The sequence below is a fragment of the Lepidochelys kempii genome, chromosome 11, assembly GCF_965140265.1.
Source record: "Lepidochelys kempii isolate rLepKem1 chromosome 11, rLepKem1.hap2, whole genome shotgun sequence".
Taxonomy (NCBI): domain Eukaryota; kingdom Metazoa; phylum Chordata; order Testudines; family Cheloniidae; genus Lepidochelys; species Lepidochelys kempii.
This window is the reverse complement of record NC_133266.1, coordinates 17,794,458-17,811,462: the sequence shown is the minus strand read 5'-3', so window position 1 is coordinate 17,811,462 and position 17,005 is coordinate 17,794,458. Positions and strand designations below refer to the sequence as shown.

At 41.1% G+C, this 17,005-nt stretch overlaps 1 protein-coding gene across 5 annotated transcripts in view; it reads right to left on the bottom strand.

Annotated features, from left to right (window-relative positions):
• The window catches only part of MGAT5 (alpha-1,6-mannosylglycoprotein 6-beta-N-acetylglucosaminyltransferase), a 235,733-nt gene that overhangs the window by 202,816 nt on the left and 15,912 nt on the right, over positions 1-17,005 (bottom strand). Inside the window, exons 1-3 of one of the 5 annotated variants that reach the window (XM_073305298.1) lie at positions 10,867-10,944; positions 5,571-5,673; positions 5,003-5,116 (exon numbers count right to left, since the gene is read on the bottom strand). The exons of 2 other annotated variants lie outside the window; for them this stretch is intronic. The gene's annotated coding sequence lies outside the window, so the exon portion shown is untranslated. Of the gene's footprint in view, positions 1-5,002; positions 5,117-5,570; positions 5,674-9,550; positions 10,459-10,866; positions 10,945-17,005 lie in introns of those variants that run through there. 2 more of the 5 variants (XM_073305299.1, XM_073305297.1) reach the window with 2 other exon arrangements.

Genomic DNA, 17,005 nt, shown 5'->3' with positions numbered 1-17,005 from the left:
AAAGTGCTATAAAAATGAAAAGCATTTTATATACTGCTATTATTAAATCATGAGTAACAATTTAATGTTAAATATGTGAAAACAGAACATATCACATGCAAAAACATTCAAACAATTTCTAAAAACTAATCTCAGAAAAGTGATTATAACTAAAGCATCCTGAGACAAATAAAATGAACAAGAGATGTATTTAGCTTCATTGCATACTCCTCTTTCTAGAGATAGAGTTCTTTCAGTATGTGTGATTTAAAAAAAAAATCCCATATCTGCCAGGAAATGAGGGCACACTTTTCTCGCTCCACACAGATGACCTGCTTTAAATAGTCTTATATAACTATAAATGAGGTTAGATTGGTCTTACCACATATTTGCACTTATTTTTCAGTCTGCACCACATTCACATGTGTTAAAAATTTCCCCAAACATGTTCAGCTAAAATGATCTAACAAGCTGGAGTGGGTCAGAATCATTGGTACTCAGTGGGACACAGCTGGTGCTCGTTAAAAGCAGAAATGGTCCCTTTAAGTCTCATGAAGAATGAGCATGCTCGCTCTTTCTGGTATATTTTCTTTTGAGAGCAGAGCAGCCATTCTCTCCTAGGAAGAGAACACAAGCCATCCCTGAGGCAGTATCAACAACTAACAGAGCATTTTCCCCAAACCAGGTGGTTTCCCAGCAACAAGCAGAAGTGGATGTGTTTCAGCACTGGGTGAAGTGGATGACATTTCTCTTGCCTACCTCCATAAGGGTATTGTAAGGCTTAATTAATGTTTGAAAAGCTCTTAGCTACTGTAATTGAAAGCCCTAAATACTTTGTAATTCTATAATAATTTAGGGTTGTTTTTTGTTTTGTTTTTGTTAGTACATAGTGGGAGGGGAGAGAAGAGAGAAATGTCCCTTTCAGAAGCTTTCTTGTAGCATTATTAGCAGACTGCCCTAAAGGACCACATTGAGGACCATTATTAAGAAGAAAAAAAAAGGCACAGTAAAGTATCCATGTGTGAGAGGTAAACTGAACAGAAAGTCCAGATATCAACAAACCGCAGCAGCAGGAAGTGACCTAAAACTTCCCTTTGTCAGACATTACCCATCTCCTCTAGGGCTTTGTCTACACTAGAAAACTTCGTACCCATGATACAGCAGCTGCCAACAATGTGCAGTTGCAGTAGTAGTAGCAAGAATATACATGTTAAGGAGTTTTTATTACTGTGTCATAAAAACCTCTCAGCAAGTTATGACACAGTGATGTCTGCTCCTGTCTATACTAATAGATTAGCTACTGTTGCTGTAACCTGGGTACTAATTTTTCCAGAGCTCACGCATCCTAGAGTTAAAGGAACAGCCACAGCCCTAAATGGATGTGACCAACTGCAAACTGGTCCTCTGGTAGCCCAACATCAAAAAGTCCTCTTGAATACAAAAGGAAATTCAATGGACAATAAGTTGCTTTGGAAGTTCGCTTCCATTTCCTAGCAAGGTTAAATTAAGTTACTCTAATAAAACCTAAACCTAAACAAACTAATCTCTTTAGATCTATAAAAACAAGCTAAGGAGAATAACCTGAGTTGATCTTGTGAATAGAATTGAACAGCTAACAAAAGCATTGTGTAATGAAACTTCATGAATGATTCTAAAATGAATCAATGTTGCTCTAATTTTTCCTTACTAGCCAAGAAGGCCTTCTCTGTGCAAAAGAAATACAAAGAGATAGAGAGAGACAACACTCAACAGGGACTTCAATGGGTAACCAGAAATAAATTTAACTACAGTGGAGCATATTTGCCCCTAGCTTTAGGATTAATTAGTTGGTTAGCTGTGAGAGAAATCTGACAAAGGTGTAATTCTCCTCTTCTAGTCTCACCAGCCAGAAACTTGCTCAACATTCTAGCCCCTAAATCTGGGGCACAAGTACTCTACAGGTAACAGAGGACATGTCTGCAAGTCATTTCCCAGAATCAAGTTGAAGTTATCTAGCAAAGAAACAGGGTGAGAAACATATCAGTCATAGATGTGGCTGACAGAGGTGAACTGAAGGCCTCCTGGGAGGAAAATTAGCCTTGATTCTTTCACACCACAAGTAAAACTAAGATCCTGAAGACTTCTGGTCACTGAAGTTCCGCAGCACTAGTCTCAACCGTAGGACTGTTTACACTGGTATCCTGACCAAAACTCCAACTAAGGTATGATGTAATTTACCCATCTAAATCCTCCATCCCGTTTCAAATTGAAATGATATTCCTTCCTTTTTGTCTTAAGCCACTGTGAAGTGTTGCTGTGTACCACTAAACAGGTGCCATGTTTTACTCCAAATCTGGATGCATTTCAGTGGTGGGTGAAAGTGATCCTTACATATAATTTGGACCTTAGTTAAGCTTGTAACGTGCCTTCAGAATCCTTCTCTACTGTGTGCCATATATAGCTATATAATATTATTCCACATATGAAGCATCAAAGTTTTTTTAATCGTGTGACTTCTTAACAGTTTTAATCTCATTCAAGCTTCAGAAACATCTGGCCTTCAATTAAGTAGTTTGTGGAATTTAAGTTAACGTTTCTACCCCAGCTGCCAACATCTGCACAGCTAGTGAGCTCGTACTTTCTCCCATGTTCGGATCATCTGTTCTGATAAATAGCATTGCTTACAAGTTTCAGTCTCTGCCTAATTAACATATTGAGTCTTTGGCTTCTGAAAAAGCTATTGCAGATACATGACAAAAACTGGAAGGAATCCGCACCATCTCGCAAAATATCTGTGTTATTGGTGAAAGTGTTTTTTCTGCACTAGATTGTCCTCTTAGGACAGCTATTTAAAATCCTTTGAGAGTCACAAGTGCAACTGAATTTGGTGGCCTAGTACCAAGTACATACAAATTCACATCACACTTTCACCACTGTATGGACATTGGATCAAGCACTGCAAAGCATCCTTTCAAGAAAGGTTCAGGACTAGAATAGCAGGAGCAGTTGAGTAAATGAGAAGCCACTGGTTAAGTCAGGTGCATTGTTAGAATTTAAAAGTTAGCACAGCTCATGTCTATGTAGCTTGTTCCCAATAAATGTTAATTATGCTCTGTAATGGGATCTACAAATCCCATGCTGAACACAGGCAGAAGGGGGAGAAGTCTCTCTCCTGTTTACAAGCAAACAGCTTGATCACAACAACCCCATGCAGCTGCCAGAGCTGTCAGTTATGGAGGCAGGCACCCATAGCTTCAACCAATAAAAGGAAACAGGGCCTGCTACAAAGAGGAGCATGCACAGAAGGAAAGGGAGGCAGAAAGACCTGGGATAACAAGGTGGCAACAGCCCTGCACCAGGCTACCTCCAAGAAAACAGCTAGGAGACAGAGACGGCAGCAAGCCCAAAAAGCAAAGGGCTGACAGGCTTAATTGAAGGTGAGGGTCCAAGAACTGTCCTAAGAGCAAACTACAGAGGAATTTTTCAGTCAGAAGAAGCTGAGGCCCCTCAAGAGACCACCCCAAGAGACAGTCACATGCTCTTAGCATTTTTAACCAATAATTACGCTAACAGTATGTTAGGATCAAATAGGAAAGCAATAGAAAATGAAGGGAAAAAATCACAGTACCACTATATAAATCAATTATGCGCCTTCACCTTGAATACTGTATCTAATTCTGGTCACCTCATCTCAAAAAAGGTATAGTGGAACTGGAAAAGGTTAAGAGGAAGGCCACAAAGATAATCAAGGGTCTGAAATGGCTTCCATACAAGGAGAGTCTAAAAAGAGTAGGGCCGTTAGGCTTAGAAAAGAGATGACTAAGTGGGGATATGATAGAGATCTATAAAATCACGAATGGTGTGGAAAAAGTGGATAGAGAAGCATTATTAACCTTTCCACAATACCAAAACCAGGGGTCACCTAATGAAATTAATAGGCAACAGATTGAGTAGAAACAAGAGGAAATATTTTTTTCCACACAACATACAACTAACCTGTGGAACTCATTGTCATGGGATGTTATGATGGCCAAAAGTAAAACTGTGGTACTCTGTACCTCAAAACAACACCCCAGAACCCCGATATTCACCACTGACATAATTATATGCTTTGTACAAAGTATGCCTTGTGAGGTATAATTTAAAGTCTTGATCTGTTGAACATTAATATCCTGTTGGATGGTATGTGCTATCATAGTATGTGAAGTTATGAAGTTTTGCTGTGTGTGTTACTGAAATATGTTGTGAGGCTGGAAACACCCACAGCCAGGCCTTTCAGGTACAACCATGGAATAGACAGTCACGCTGATGGCCCATTAAAGAGAATCCACTATCCCAGGAATGGAATACAATGGAGCCTTCTCAGAGAGAGCGTGTATACAGGGGAGACTACTTGACCAATAGGACTGGACCCCCAAGTCACAATCAAAAATCTTTCCAGTAAGCTGGAAGAAACTATACTATAAACTATAGAAAGGGACGTCATCCGTTTGGCCTCACTCCCCCCAGAACTCAACACCTAGAAACACATCTGAAGAACAAAAGACTTTGAACTGGGGAGGTGGTCCCAGGCTGGAGGAGAGTTCCAGACTGTGTACTGAAGATCTGTGACCGGTTTGTACTATCTATCAGGGTGAGACACTGCTTGATTCAAATCCTGTTTAGTTTATAGAACTCGGATTGTGAACTTCCTTTTATTTTTTAGGTAACCAACTTTGATCTTGCATCCTACGAAGTGGGTATTCACCCACTTATATGTCTTATATAAAGCTTATATGTCTGTTAGTCTATAAGGTGCCACAGGACTCTTTGCAACTTTGATCTCTACACTTATAATCAATTAAATTTTTCTGTAATTAATAAATCTTTTATATTTTACCTAAAACAGTGCATTTTGGTTGAATTGCATGGGAAATCTCAGATCAGCTTACAAAGCCTGTGCATGTCCTCTCCACATTGAGGGAGGGGCAGACTGGGTAATGAACTTACACTACTCAAGCTTCTTGACCAAGGACTGTTTCATACTAGGTGTATGTACACCTACCTCAATAAGGAACCATTCGGAGAGATGCTACCGTAGTAGTAGTAGAAGAGAGTGGTGATGAGAAAAGAAATCAACATTGAAGACAATTCCTGAAAGCATGCACCATGATCTAGTCTAGGAGAAAAGAAAATGTGGAGTGAAGCCAGGAAGTGAAAGCCCAAAACCATGCAATACATATAGTTGCTAGAATAGGATTCAACTAATACATTATTGGAAGAACTTCAATGTCATTTTTCAACAATACTTTATTGCGTTATTCAAGCTCTATAGCACATCAAATACTATTTGACAAGCATATTTGATTAATTCTGGCAAAGTTCTAATGTATTTGACAAATATTTGTTCTGCTCTCTCATTATCCAGTAGAAAACTGAACAACGTTATATACAATATACAATAAACAGTGCAAAAAACTGATACGCCTTTATATTGCAGGGGGTTTGGCCATACAATTTACATCCTGACTAACTGGCTTAGTTCTCATATTAGAAGGCACTGGAGAAATTGTTTAAGTCCTGTAAGTTTCCAATGCCAGAAGGATTTGCCAGAATAACTTCAACCTACTTACCATGCTGCATTTTAAGTTGTATCATCAATCTTTTTAATGAAGTGCCAAATCTGAAGTTATTTCAAGAACAAGGTGGGTGGTAGCTTTAAAAATATTCTGTAGCCTGTGAAAGGACAAGAGCATGCATACATAAGAGTATCTTTCTTGTGTATTGCATTTCACTTTATTGATTTTAACAACTGGTATTACTCATATAGTGTCAAATGTGCACTAGACACTTATAAGACAAGAGAATGATTTTAAATAGTTTTTAAAAGATAAAACAAGAACACTAAAATCCATATTGATAGTATGTATTTAGTCACACTGGTCTTTTTCCATAAAGGCCCATAAGCAATTATATAAATAGGGATCACTTTACCACCAATGAACAGACTTGTCAGATGGAACATGAACTCTGTTCAACATGCAGCAACGTTACTCCGCAGACTAGCACAGGAAGTGCAGAGGAATGCTGTATCAAACTGAAACCAAATCTAGGGGTGCAGAATCTAACTACTTAAACTGGAGTTTGGCTAGGATCACAAGAGCTAATGCCCCTTCTTGTGGAAAAGTGCCATGCCAGTTTTTATTTTCATCTCAACAATGCATCACACAACACAATATAAACGTTACACGGTAAAATTAGGAGAGAAAAGGATGGGGCAAACCTTTAGGCTTCCAATCAGCATTTTGCACGAGCATGAGAAATGTTGATTCAAGTTGTAGCTTCTGACTTTCGTGGAACAGCTGAATGTAGGGCTATGTCTATGCTCACAGTAGTGCGTAGACAAGTACAGGCACTGCACATGTAGCTACATGCTGCAACGAAAAGTCAGGCTGCGTCCACGCTTGTCACTGAGGTGTGTAGCTACACATGTCAATGAAAAGCTTTGAGAGCGGGGAGGTGCAGGGTGCGGGCTCTGGGAAGGAGTTTGGGTGCAGGGTGGGGCTCCAGGCTGGGGCAGAGTGTTGGGGTGCATGAGGGGGTAGTGCATGAGGGGGTACAGGATTCTGGCTCTGGGAGGGGATCAGGGCTGGGGTTTGGGGTTCAGGAGGGGGTTTGGGGTGAAGGGGGGGCATGGGTGCTGGCTCTGGGAGGGGGCTCAGGGCCGGGGGGCTCACTTCCGCCAGGCAGCCGTTACTTCCAGCAGCTCCTGGTCGGCGGGCGCAGCAAGGCTAAGGCAGGCTCCCTGCCTAACCCGACCCCACACCGCTCCTGGAAGGGGCCAAAGTACCCCTGCGGCCCCCTGGAGGAGGGGGGTAGAGGGTATGTGGCTCGCATGCTGCCCCTCTCTGCAAGCACCGCCCCCACAGCTCTCACGGCCAACAGGAGCTGCGGGGGCGGTGCTTGCACGCAGGAGCAGCAGGCAGAGGGAGACCTCTGACCCACCCCCTTCCCCCCCACAGGGTCATGGGGCTGCACTGGCCGCTTCCGGGAGCGGCATGGGGCTAGGGTACGGAGTCTGCCTTAGTGGCAGCCATGCTGCACCACCAGAGATCGCGATCTCCTAGAGGGAGATCCTCTAGGATCAACCAGTCAATCATGATCGACCAGTTGGTGACCACTGCCCTCGCCTAAGCCCTGCCTCACAATCTACACTGCTGTTTACACCTGTGGTAGCTGGGCACACAGCATCTGTACTCTATATGCCACCATAAGTGTAAACGTCCCTTGGGAATGCCATAGCACGAAGGAGCAACAAAAGAAAACCCCAAACCATGCTTCATTCTGAAGCGACCCAATTAGCCAACCCAGGAACCGCAATGGCTAAGTCTGAAGAGATTTATTACCAACAATTCTGGTTCAGAATGATAGTGGCCATGAGCTTAAAGCTGAGGGAAGGCATGAAACTTAGAACTTCTTTAAGACTGAGCGGACTGCAGAAACCCCACACTCTGAGTGTAGGAAAGAAAAATACACTCATACTTCATTTTCAACTATAAAAAGAATTCATTCTCTGGGTAACTTTTCTTTGAGACATGCAAAATGTAAGCTTTATGTAGACTAACTGCCCTGTATATTTTAATTACCGTGATATTTTTCCAAGTATGGCTCTTTATACAAGGATCACTGTTTTGTTCATTCAAAGGGCTCTCTGTTTTCTCTATTCTAGACATCCCACCACATATGCCAATATCTTGGTATGTAAGAAGGCACTCTTGGAAACTTTTAAAGTAGTTTAATCAATACTAGCATTTTGCTGTAACATTACACTGTGTGTAAACTACCTGAGTGGTGGAGCACCTATGATGCTAGGAAATTAATCAAGCTACAAGACTTCAGCAGAAACTCGACAGATGCTTAATCTGAACAAGCCTTTTCTCTCCTAGTCACTTACTGCCCTCAGTAAAAAGCCCCAAAAGACCTAGGTCTCTCATTGTGCTAAATGTTGCACACAGAAGGCAGAGATAAGCACTGGGCTTGGCCCATGGCTAATCTGTAATGAGAGGTGCCAGGGCTCAAGCCATTAGGTGCTGGGGCTCAAGCAATTTTTTTTTTTACATTCATAACTGATGCAGCAAGCCCAGAGGTGCCAGGGCTATGAACTGCCAAGCCTGGAGGTGCCAGGGCTCAGCCCTGGCACAAATTAAGCCCTGTCGAAACCCCAAAGAATGTAAGTAAATGAGTGTGCAGTTATTTACATCACAGAATTTAACCCATTACACTGGAATGCTTGTTACACTACCCTATCTATATTCTGCAATGAGGCCTTTCCTTTTACTGTAGGCTTGAATTCAATCAGATGGCTGTTCAATGGTCAGTGTTAATGAGTTGGTGATTTCAGCCCAGTTCCCAGTGTAGTGGTGGAAACTTCCCAGAATCTCCACCTCAGCTAGTACTAACTGGTACTTTGCAAAGAGGCCAAGGACTAAAATGGACTGTCTCAGCCACTTTCTCACCTCCATAAGTAGTCCCCCACCAAGTCTGGGTTAAAACACAGGAAGGTTGAAAGGAAGCTAGAACTAACGTTGTCTAACTTTATCCCCATCAACTTTGCCATACTTGATATGGAGATCGATCCAGAAACTCTCTCAAGCAATAAATATTCAATAAATATTGAAAAGATTCAAGCAAAAGTAGTTGGCAATAAACAATTATTACCTTTGAATGGAAGTCAATACAATTTTCCCTAGCAGAGATTTCAAAATATTAAGGTCTATTTAACTGTCTCCTTCCCCATTTTAGACAGAGACCTCTGATCAAACACTTTGCCATGAAAATATACCACTAATTTGGATTTGTGTCCTACAGTATTAACAACACAGATTTCCGAAACTCTCTTTTTTTACTAGTTTAGTTATTTCATCTCCCTGCCAAGCCAGTGGAAAAAGCAGAGGAAATTTTTCAACAGCAATTAGAGATTACAGCACTAGCTGCAGGAAGCATTTCCTTACCAACATAAAATACATCATCAAAACTGAAAAGGGAGTAAGGTTATGAAAGTGGCAAGTGCGAGGATAGTCAATGAAACATGCACTGAGACTATACATTTTAAATACTAAATTGCACAAATCAATAGATTACCAATCTGAAATATTAAAGCAACTGGTGATCATTAAAAACCTAATGGCCTGCAAAATCTCCTATTCAAAACTAAAGCCATTTGTGAATAAAATGAGTACTGAAAATATTTAAAAACAAATATGTTTACGCAAAGCAAGGATGAGAAAGACCTGTAACCGCAATCCACACCCCTAATTTCCCACCCCATGTCCCCAAATTTCTAAAAAATGATAAATTCCCTCCCATGTTAGAGCCTTTCATACCAATACTGAAACTGGAGAGAATTTTTCCACCTACAGAGCTCATAACTTCTTAATTGTAGATTTACAATGAAAACCCTAATTGATCTATAACTACAAAAGCATAGCAAATTTTGTGATAATTTACCCACTGACTTCTACAAGACAAAAATAACTGTCATGCGCTCTGAAGGTGTTATTTGATTTAAATTCCATCTTTATTAAATTTTAGGAAATGACAAAAGAAATATTACCCAGGTAGGCATAAGAAGTATTCTGCAGATACTGCATTACTGCGTCTAAAGACTGTGTCTAGAACTCATTTATTGATTTATAGAAATAAATTCAGCTGGTATTTGGCAGAGAACAAGGGCTATTATTCAAACCTATGAAGAGTACAATTGAAAAAAATTTGTATTAAAATATGCGTGTAACTAATCAGTATAACACAATTACAAGCTTATAATACTTCAAATTTGTCCATCAAGAATCTTATCTATAACAATCACATAAAATTAAGCCAGATATTTGAGATGCAGAATACACTAAAAATCAACTGTTTGTACATACTGTTTTCAAACTGTTAGCGGCAGTGGTGTTTACATAATTTAGATAGATTAGTTAAACCTAAAAGAAAGCAAACACACTGAGTAGCTTTTTTGTGACAGTCAATGTCAGTTAAGTGGGATTCCATAACTACAGGAAGAGATACAAGGACTGAAATATCTATTTTTTGCAGTTACTTGATATAAGAAATCATAAGGCATCTACATGATCACAGCCAAATTGGAATAAAATGGCTCTAAGCACTGAACAGATGTGCATTCTGTTCTATGCAGCATGAAGTATAAATTGTATAGTTTAACTGCCAAATTACAAGTGTATTTCCTGTATAGGATGCTCTACACCCTTTCCTGTACTACCAGATCAAAGGACACACCCATCTCTTTCACAAAATTTTGGTATAATAGAATCATAGGACTGGAAGGGACATCGAGAGGCCATCTAGTCCAGTCCCCTGCACTCACGGCAGGACTAAGTATAATCTAGACCATCCCTGACAGGTGTTTGTCTAAGCTGCTCTTAAAAATCTCCAGTGATGGAGATTCCACGACCTCCCTAGTCAATTTATTCCAGTGCTTAACCAGGGGCAGCAGGTTTGTATAATTTTTGGTGGTGCCCAGAACAGGTCCAAGTCCTGTCCCCACTCCCTCACCTAAGCTCTGGGAGGGAGTTTGGGTGCGGGCTCTGGGCTGGGGCAGAGGGGTGAGGTGGGGTGCAGGAGCAGGCTCTAGGATGTAGTTAGGGTGCGGGCTCTGGGCTGGGGCAGGCGGTTGGGTTGTGGGAGCGGGGGTGGGCTCTGGGAGAGAGTAGGGTGTGAGGCACAGGCTCTGGGAGGGAGTTGGGAAGCAGGAGGAGGTGCAGGGGGCGGGCGTTTGGGTGCGGGCTCTGGGCTGGGGCAGGGAGTTGGGATGCAGGAGTGGGGAGCGGGCTCTGGGAGGGATTTTGGGTGCGTTGGGTCTGGGCTGGGGATTGGGGTGCGGGAGAGGATGAGGGGTGAGGCGCTTACCTTGGGCAGCTCCCAAAAGCAATCCGCACCCCCCTCTGGCAGCAGCTCCTAGGTGGGGGGCGGGAGGGGTCTCTGGGCACTGCTACCCGCAGGCACTGCCCCAGCAGCTCCTATTGGGCACAGTTCGCAGAGTCAGCGTTCAGGGTTGGGGCAGCGTGTGGCAACACTGCCTCACCCATGCCCCACCAGGGGCCGCAGGGACATGCCTGCAGCTTCCAGAAGTGGAGCGGGGCGGGCAGGAAGCCGCCTTAGCCCCGTTGCACTGCTGGTGGTGGCCATGGGGGCCCCGGGCCCTTTTAAATTGCCCGGGGGCGGCACACGCGGGCAGCAGCGGAGGAGAGACCCGGCCCCAAACTTTGGTGGAGCCGGGCCCCTGTGCTCTCATATTCATTAAGCATGCGCACTAAGGGCCCATACAACTCACTGCCCCTGTGCTGAACCATCCAGATAGTTAGGAAAAACTTCCTAATGTCCAACCTAAACCACATTTGCTGCAATTTAAGCCCATTGCTTCTTGTCCTAGCCTCAGAGGTTAAGGAGAATAATTTTTCTCCCTCCTCCTTTCAAGTACCTTTTATGTACTTGAAAACTGGTCTCATGTCCCCTTCTCAGTCTTCTCTTCTATAATAAGGAGAATGAGTAAGAATTTTTACATGAAAGCAACTCTTAGATTCTAAGGTCAGGAGGGACCATCTATTCTGACCTTCTGCACAAGAGAGGTCTGAGAATTTCACTAATTACCCCAGCATTGAGCCCAATAACTTGTGTTTGGCTAAACCATCTTCTAACAAGACATCCAGTCTTAACTGAAGACATCAAGAGATGGAGAACCCACTATTTCCCTGAGTGGTTTGTTCCAATGTTCACTGTTAAAAACGTGTGCCTTATTTCTAACTTGAAATTGGCTGGTTTTAACTTCCAGTCATTGCTTCTTGTTATGCCTGGACTGAAGATCCCTTAGAACCCAGTATTTTCTTCCTGTGAAGGCACTTGCATGCTAATCAAATCACCTCTCAGCCTTCTGTTTGATGAGCTTGTCTTTCACAAGAAGGCATTTTCTGCAGCCCTACAATAATTTCTGTGGCTTTTCTCTGCACCCTCTCCAATTTTTCAACATCCTTTTTAAAACATAGATACCAGAACTATATGCAGTATCCTAGACAGCGTCACCAATGGTGTATAGAAGTAAAATCACCTCCCTACTCATGCTCACTATTTGTCTATTTATACATCCAAGGATCCCACTGGGCCCTTCTGCCACAGCACAGAACTAGGAGCTCATGTTCATCTGCTTATCCACCAGCACTCCTAAATCCTTTTCAGTGTCACTAATTTCCAGGATACAGTCCCCCATCCTTTAGGTGTACTCTGTACCTAGATGTATCACCTTGCATTTGGCTATATTAAAATACACTTTGCCCAAATGGGCCCAGCTAACCAACTGTCCAGATGGCTTTGTATGACTCCTTATTTTTCACCACTCTAGCAATCATTGTGTCACCTGCAAATTTTATCAGCAGAGATTTTACGTTTACGTCTAGATTATTGAAAAGTATATTGAACGCAGTATAAGAATAATAATATTCAGCTCAATTGTTACTGAAGAGTTATTTCTAGGGTTCCTACATTTTGTAATGAAAGACTGAAATCTGATCTATTATGACATTAATTTTCTTACGTATCTATCTAGACTGAGTATAATCTTTTGCCTGCAGGGACTCAGAATAAAACCGTGCTTCACAAATGAGAACTATATACTAGAATATTGTCATTTAATTTATATTAATTCTATAACTTGTTCAACTCAAAGACTGTAGCAATATTTTGTTTTATCTGTCCACAACAGGGAAACAAAAAACAATGACTTGGTGAATGTTAATATTGGAAGTTGCACTGATAGTATTAAAAAAGGAAGAAAAGAATAAGAAAAGTCATTCTAAATAAAACCATGAAGAAAATAGTTCAGCAAAGTAAGGAACCACCAGATTAGATTGCTTGTCCAATAAAGAAGATTCTATGGCTAAACAAATATAACCAGTTTTAAGCCAATATATTATCATCTACCCAATGGCTTGCACCAGTTCAAATCAATATTAAATCCTATCTTCAGTTAAACCAGTGCAACTTTGTGCATAGACAAGAAGCAGAACTTTCAGAACCACCCAACTCCCATTTTCAAAAGTGACTTTCACACTAAGGCCTGATCTACACTAAAATATTAGGTCAACCCAGCTATATAGCTCAGGGGTATAAAAAATCCACACTCCTGAGTGATATAGTTAAGCCAGCCTAACTCCTGGTATAGGTCAACAAAAGAATTCTTCCATCGATCTAGCTACCACTTCTCAGGGAGGTGGATAACCTACACTGATGGGAAAAACCCTTGTCAGGTTAGGTAGTATCTGCACTAAAGTGCTATTGCATCACAGCTGCAGCAGCATTTCAAGCGTATGCAAGTCCTTAGGCTTCTAAGTCCTCCTGACTTTCAATGATACTTCTCATTTTTGAAAAGAAGTAGGCTCCTAAGTAGGGTGACCAGATATCAAGTGTGAAAAATCAGGATGGGAAGTGGGGAGTGGTAATAGTGTTGGATCATATTAAAGAAGTTCTGTATTAAAATCACAAATAAGTTTGATTCCCCATAGTTTAAACTCCAGGGTATTACTAATTAAGAGGTCTCTTGGTTTTTGGTACTGTTTGTCTCCCTCTATGTGTTAAACTTGCAAGCTGCTAATTGCGTTAGTACATTCTAAGACAGAGTCTGTTCTCAAAGCAATTCTTTGTAATAACAACTACTCACACACAGAGAGAGACTCAAAACAATACTCTGTAACAACAGAAACAGCACACAGAGACTCCCCGCCCTTTTTTGTAATCATCTTGCTTTGTTAACAATTGTGATTAAAATAGAGATAGAGGATGTATGTGGATGGATGCTTGGTGTGGATAATAACTGAATGATCAGGGAGGTGCCAACCTAAGAATCCGGTGTCCATCCGCTGAAGAAGGCTTCAAGTGGAAATAACCAGAGGACCCCCAGAGGGCAGACTGGAATCCACCCAACAGCCTCAAGAATGGGAGAACCAAAGAACAAGATAACATCTAGCAGCACGGAGCCATCAGGAATGTGCTATCTGCTGATTGATTCAGCAACAGCATGATGAAGCAATTCCCATAGACTGGCATAGGAAGAAATTCCTATAAAAATAGACTCTAAAAAGTGAGAACTTTGGGGTCTGATTCTGCAAACCAATTTCCAGGAGCATCAGACAAGGCCCTGCTCCCTCCTCATGTCCAGGCCACTTGGCCAGTAGCCTGGCATGAGCAACTCTAAGGCTGGTAACTATGATAACAACGTTGCAGAACGTGTGTGTGTGTGTGTGTGTAACAACGTTGCAGAACGTGTGTGTGTGTGTGTGTAACAACGTTGCAGAACGTGTGTGTGTGTGTGTAACAACGTTGCAGAACGTGTGTGTGTGTGTGTGTGTGTGTGTATACGAGATTGAATGGAATGTTATAGCTATAACTAACTGCTTACTATGATAACAACCTTGCAGAACCTGTGTGTGTGTATGAATGAATGTGTGAATAAATATGAGATTGAATGGAATGTTATAGCTATAAGTAACTGCTTACTATGATTCTTTCTCTATTCACAATAAATGTAGTATTTTGCCTTTTTCCCTTTAATAAGATCCTGCTGGTTTTTATTTTATTGGTATAACAATAGGTGCCTATATAAGAAAAAACCTCAAATATCAGGACTGTCCCTATAAAATCAGGACATCTGGTCACCCTAAGACACTTAGGATCCTCTGAAATTTTTACTCCAGGCCCGTATATCAGATTATGTTTCTAGCTGACTAGATTGGCAAATCCAATTTGGGGCACCTATTTTTACACAAAATGTATTTAATGTTACAGATTATTTTAAAAGCATGATGTAAAGGGAAAGTGAATAGAGAACAAGAAGCTTAAAGGAATACAATCCCATTATTTTGGCAGTTTCCAGGGAATCCTCCACAACACTTTCAAGGGACATTAGAGTTTCATTACATGTGCCACTTTAAAACACTGTCTGCATAATTACAGAAAGAGTAAGTGCCACAAGTACTCCTTTTCTTTTTGCGAATACAGATTAACACGGCTGTTACTCTGCTGTGAGGCATTTGACTCCGTTAGAATGCTGACACACAGGAAATACCTAAAAAAGGACAAGGAAACCAGTGGTTAAAAGGCAATGTTTCAGATTTTAACAATTTTTCAAACGAGAAACTGGAATAAAAATAAATAAGTATCAAGAACTGCTTTAAGTGAGGGGTTAATAGTGTTGTCAGCATACAGAACTTCTTTAATTTTTACATACTGGACAGGGAAGCCATAAACTGCTGATCTGTTTCATGAGACTATTGCGAAGGGCTCTAAAACAAAAATATGTGAAAGGAGGACATTAGTAATGTATTTGCAGAAGGGTTTGCATATAGTAATGAAATTTCATTTGATCAATTTAGGTTCAAAAACTAAACCACTGCAAGGCAGTCAAAAGAGACCGGCTACATGGGAAAAAAAAGCTTTTTTCCACATCAAGCAAAAGCAATGCCACAGGGGAAGATATGTTCAGAATTAGGTTATGTAAGGCTCTCAAGTTCAGAGCTACAGTATATTTGCCTTTTATAAATCCATACTTAGTTGTTAAAGAGTTTGAGGGAGAATGCTTTCTAACTGAAGGGCAAAAGTTTCAGCAAAAGAAACCTCTGAATTCACTTTAATAAGGGAACTACCGGTATGTATATTACTACCTTAGTCAAATAGGTTTGTGTCAAATTTACTTGTCAGTTATCACAGTTTCATCGAGGGTGGGGGGGGGGGTTGTTTTGTTTTCACTTGGTTTTTATTTAATGCACAGAGAGTTGTTCTTCAAACAATTTTCAGTTTAGGACACAAGGGCTTACTATACAAGTCTGAAATATTTTCATAGTAAAGCCACCAGACTCCAGGTGCCTCTCCGAATTTGAAAGTAAGTATGTCTGCTTGTATACCTTTTTCAGAAAGGGGGCTAATTCAGCTGGTAGTTCGTCAAGGATGTTGAAATTAAGTAACAGAGAATGACTTCAGTGTCTCTTTTCAGTTTCTTTTTCAGAAAAGGAACTACAATATTTATCATGTAACCCATCAGGTATGTTGGAATTAAATGAGAAAGAAAAGGTCATTTTGAGATTAAAGAATGAAAAAGTGTCAAGACAGGCAACATCCATATGATGGATAAGACTTTTAGGGATCAGATAGTACTTTTAAATAGATTCTGATTTTTGGCTTTCAAGTCATTAGCTATTAAACACCTTATCTCTATGAGAGTCTGAATAGTATTTGATAATTTCAGCCTATAGTAACAGAGTGAAGCTATTTCATAGTTAATATTTCCAGCACCAACTCACCTACACACAAAAAAATCACTTTAAGCAGTTTCTTTTTACACCAGAACTTCAATTTTCACAGTACAAGGCACTGAAACAACATGGTAATTTCATTTTACACACAAAATTCACTATCAACAAGTTTCCAGTGTATCAGTATGTGAGTGAGAAAGAGATTGTTTCAAGACTAGACACACGTAAGATTACATTCATTTTATCCTGGCCACTATGGACGTAGAAGCCCTCTACACCAACGTTCCACACAAAGATGGACTACAAACTATCAGGAACAGGACCCCCGATAATGTCATGGCAAACCTGGTGGCTGAACTTTGTGACTTTGTCCTCAACCACAACTATTTCACATTTGGGGACAATATATACCTTCAAGTCAGTGGCACTGCTGTGGGCACCCGCATGGCCCCACAGTATGCCAATATTTTTATGGCTGACTTAGAACAATACTTCCTTAGCTCTCGTCCCTTAACGCCCCTACTTTATTTGCGCTACATGGATGACATCTTCATCATCTGGACCCATGGAAAAGAAGCCCTTGAGGAATTCCACCATGATTTCAACAATTTCCATCCCACCATCAACCTCAGTCTGGACCAGTCCACACAAGCAGTCCATTTCCTGGACACTACTGGGCTAATAAGAGATGGTCACATAAACACCACCCTATACCGGAAACCTACTGACCACTATACTTACTTACATGCCTC